The sequence below is a fragment of the Varroa destructor genome, unplaced genomic scaffold (assembly GCF_002443255.2).
Source record: "Varroa destructor unplaced genomic scaffold, Vdes_3.0 BEIS01000001.1, whole genome shotgun sequence".
Classification (NCBI taxonomy): Eukaryota; Metazoa; Arthropoda; class Arachnida; order Mesostigmata; family Varroidae; genus Varroa; species Varroa destructor.
The window spans coordinates 58,097,650-58,102,361 of NW_019211454.1; the positions used below are offsets into that span (position 1 = coordinate 58,097,650).

At 39.5% G+C, this 4,712-nt stretch overlaps 1 protein-coding gene across 1 annotated transcript in view; it reads left to right on the top strand.

The window, feature by feature from the left end:
• The first annotated feature begins 2,149 nt into the window (after positions 1 to 2,149).
• Positions 2,150 to 4,712, top strand: part of LOC111242972 (paired box protein Pax-6-like) — a 27,662-nt gene continuing 25,099 nt past the window's right edge. The window contains exon 1 of the mRNA XM_022787945.2: positions 2,150 to 2,878. The gene's annotated coding sequence lies outside the window, so the exon portion shown is untranslated. The remainder of the gene's footprint in view (positions 2,879 to 4,712) is intronic.

Genomic DNA, 4,712 nt, shown 5'->3' on the forward strand with positions numbered 1-4,712 from the left:
GAAAGGACCTTTAAAAGTCTCCTAAATATATTTCTTAAAATGTTTCAGTTTGCCATGGGTACATAAATTCTGTAAGCTGCTAACATGCTTAACCAGTTTTTATTTCCCGATGTTGACGTGGAGCACGAGTACGGCCTCGTAGTTGTAAAAAGAAGAGCGCAGATTCGATGCTGGGCTAGTGAATGTTTCAAACCATGTAAACTTAATGGTTACGCTATGTAGTTTCTTTTAATTGAGCACTATTTTATAACTGACCTGTGCCACAGCTATCATTGGCTTATTTTGTCACCGAAGGATTTAGATCCTTGCGTTACAAAAAAATCATTACCTGACCTCCTTCGCAGGTGTTTGGCTTTCTACAGTTTTACATCTTGTCAGCTGATGTATCTCTACGTATTTTTCAATGAGCCATATCTGAATGCGTTCACATTGCATCACAACTACCATTCGTAATAAATATAACCCAATTCACTTAATAGTAGCCCACTTTACACGGCCATTTCTGATCGATATGACGCAGTAACTGAATCACGATATAATTATTGCCACGGAAAACGGTTGCTGCAAAGTCTAAGGCTATGGATGATTGAAAGCGATATTTGGTCTCGTTTGAGGCGTTTAATTGCTACACACAGGAGCGGCCTAAAACGCTATAATCTTTCGTCGAAGGGGTTTTCAAGATTTTGCAAAATGATGTTGTCCCTATGTTACGATATTAGGTTAGAAATGGTTTTTCGGTGATTCAAATAAACATCGAGTAGTTTTCGACGATGCGTCCGTCTGTTTTACCGTGAAATAAAACTTGGACATTTACGTGATAACTGTCAGAAGGCCTCATTACACAGTACTGCTCGGTTAGCTCTTTCTAATGACTGGAGTGCTATACAGGTTTAGTCAATGGGGAATAGCCAAGGTAATTATAATAATAACGAGGTTGGAATTTTAACAGCGGAAGTTTAGATGGATTTCGCGTAGTTACCTCACGACATGCCTCAACGTCGATCTTGGGTCAAACGCGAAGATTGTCTCATATAGTTTACAATAATAATGACGCAAGGCCTTCGGCTCAGTTTCAGCAAGATCAATATAACTAATTTTGGCAAGATCCGGTATAAATATCCAATCATAAAAAGAAACTGAAGGGAGACGTATAACAATGGGAAATTGGAGTTGTTTCGTATCGCTTCAGTGAGTCCGTGGGAATCTTCTCAAGAAAGCTGTAACTAAATACTAAGATATATTGAACGAATGGATGTATTATTATAATATTTATAATCGTGATAATAATAATAATCATCATCATTTTGGTCTTGTAGCTTCACTGGGATGCATTAACAATCTTAATGTAGCAAAGAGCATGATAAGATACAAGCATTGATTTCACCATTCTCTCATTCATCGTTTTGCTGGTCCTGTAATAAAAGGAATACCGCATAAACTACAAAATACACACAAATTACAATATACTGCTACTTGACAATAATTTTTTAAACACCCTAAACAAGTTTCGGTCTGTTCAGCTAATTAAAGAAGCATCTTACTATGAAAATCCCCATATCCTAATACCAGCCTAGTTTGTTTCAGTGTCTGGTGATATGCGATAGTACTCTATCTGTATCTATTTGATGAAGTTCCCTTGTTCTTTCGATTTGGCCAACATTCAATGTCTACCTCAGCTTACAAAGGTACTAATCTTATATTCTCTTGCTTACTCACGCTTTACTACTTCTTTTCCCACCACTCGGTCGAATGTTCTCCATCTTGGTTTTACCCATCCGTTCGCCAGTGCCCATCAAGCAGCCTGGACCCACTGCCGTGACTCGATCTTCGCGCGCTGCCCATGGCCGAGCATCAAATCCCACCCAGTTCAACATCGGCGGTCGTATGTTGACATGGTGGCTTCGTCGCTCCACCATGCGCTCTTTCCCAGGGTGTCCGTGTGAGCGCACTGGGCGGCGCAACATATTGGCTCCGCCTCGATTAAAGCGCGCTCTTGATTGGTCTTCAAGGAATCGGCCGCGACGAACGCCGTGAGCGTAACGTTTGAGCGAAAGAGCTCTCCGTTGCGTAGCCGCCTGCGAGAGGCGGTGGCAATGCTGCAGCCGACAGGCAATCGGCAATTGACTATCAGCGTTGGCCAGCTGCTTGAGTGGTGGCGGGAAAAGCGCCTGAAGGAACAAACGGAAGTCAGTTCATTCCGGCGGAGATCATGACCATCCATACCATTGTTACTGGCAACATCGAGAACGCCGAGAGATTCGCCGACTGATTGTACCAGGCTGTTATTGGCTGCTGCTGCTGCTGCTGTCCCTATTAAGGGTGGTCATTACTGTGTCTGTTGTTATAAGAATAGGCGATCGTAGCGGTAGGCGCGGGCCGCAAGAAGCCACGAGCAGAAAGGGTACGTCGCTGCTCGACCAGGTCTATGCCCTGTTACGTTGCTCGAGGAAGGGCGGCAACAGCAACGGACCTATTTAGGACCTCGTAAGCGAGCACGTGAGAATCAGCTACGAGGTCCTGTTTCGGGCTCCTGTAAACGAGTGTGATGTGCGAATAGCCACAGCGAACAAACGGATGTGTTAATAGTGATTGGAAGAAAATAGTGACAAGTTTAGACTCAAGTTGACCTTCGACATTTAGGCTCCGACAAGCCTTTCAAATGTGCAGAAATAATAGAATACTTTGTTATTATTGTTAAAAACTTCACCAAGAAAGCTGGTGCTGCCGTTGTTTAACTTAGTATGAGGTCAAAGTGCGTATGCCTCGTTGACTTTCGGCAACTGACTTAAAGTGGACTGAACAAGTTTTGAAAGTTTACCCTGGATGACCCGTGAAACTAGAACCTGTTCGAAATTTTTTATGCAACACCTCCACACAAGTAAGTAAAACTTATTCATTAGTGGTGCATCGCGCTGTATCCAACAGGCTAGCAAAATCTTAGCTAGTGGGTTTTACATTTGTATTCATGAACCTTAACAACCTGTATTTTATCAATTACGCCTAGAAAAAACTAAAAATAAGGTAGATGTTTTTATTCAGCAGCTAAGGTATGCTATTTAAGAATTCCGTTTCTGCAATCTAACAATCTTCTTGAGATCTAGAGGTTTTGTAAATTATGGCAAACATAATGTACGCTGGATATCATACATTTTTGATGTAGTAATACTCGAGACATAGGTGACTTAGTTTTTCTAATGCTAAGAAGACTTGAACCATATACCCGTTTTTTTTTTATATGAAATCGAGATATTTGCTTCACTTTTCTATAAGTCATTATTAGTTTGACATATGTGCATGTATGTTTCTTTTTTTGTTAAGTCCCTACTTACGTATGACGAAAGTAACTAAAGTTACTCTCCTATTAAAACGTATCTGAGCAACAGTTATGATCTATCCGCATGACCATGCTAGGGCCCAGTTGAGCTGATAATAACTTTTGCCAGGGTTTTAACCCTATAACGAGCAATATTGAAAATTTATAATAGGTCTAATCCTACCTCTGCCCACCTTTTAAGGGCAAAAAATAATTTAACTAATTTCTGGTTAAATACAATCAACCAATACGGACATTTTGTGCTTATTTTTATTTATGGGGCACGCTAAATGGGTGAGGGAAAGTGGAACACAGTTTACTTAACGTATCAAAATTTGCATCGCACCACGAAAGAAAACGACACGCAGTCAAGTTCCGTAAATGACCCTTAAATGAAGACTGGCTCAAAAGCAAGTAAAACCCAATTATTCTGACTGCCCTTTTGCTCAACCGCTAAAAGGCATTATCCTGGCAACTTGCAGTCACACATACCAAGTTAGACACGGGGCAAGAACAATTTATCTACTTTTGTTGGGGGGTTACTGCGTCCAAACTGGAGACTTATATCAGGGGAAAACTTTGCTTAATTTTAAGCCAATAAAAGGGTTAGTTAATGATCCGGATGCAATCACTATACGGGCAATTTTAAATTCGGCAAAATTAAGTTCAATTGAAGTTGCTATAGCTTTACTCAGAACTGCAAATATCGACGCGATAATGCTAAGCGCAACAAAACAACGCGTGTAACAGAAGTAGGCGGCAAGCGATATAATTCAAATTAAGGTTAAGTTACGTCAGGAAATCAGGCTCAGAGTTAAGGACACAAAGTGGTCACCGAAAATGATGCACGCAGGTCCAGTTGACTCTGCATATAAAAGTTGTAAATTAAGTGATGAAATATCTATACTCGTAACTTCGTTCGCATAGATGACCAGCGATGGCGATTCATCTTCACACGTCGTTCTTTGATTTGTTGCCAGCTCATTCCTTCAATAGGTTTAAATGTAACGACTTTACTATTTTCAGTAAATAATAAAAAGGTAACGTTAATTATTCAATCTTGTCCTTCTTATAAAACATAGATTTTTCAAAAATAATTTTTTCATAAACATTTCCGTTAATTAATATAATATAATAAAAATTAATTAATTAATGTGACCTAAGTGTGGTTGCATGAAAACATCTGTCTATACAGAAGTTCTTTCCGATAAGTGGAGCTATTTTCAAACAAATTTATCAATATATATTTATCAAAGCATTATATATTGCGTAATAACTTGTGATAAAGTGCTTCACTGGTAATTTACTTTTCTCACTTATAGAAATGTGTGCACATCCGTTAGCTATTTCTTTTTTTCTATTGAAACTTTCGGTATAAACGAACTCTTATATATATATA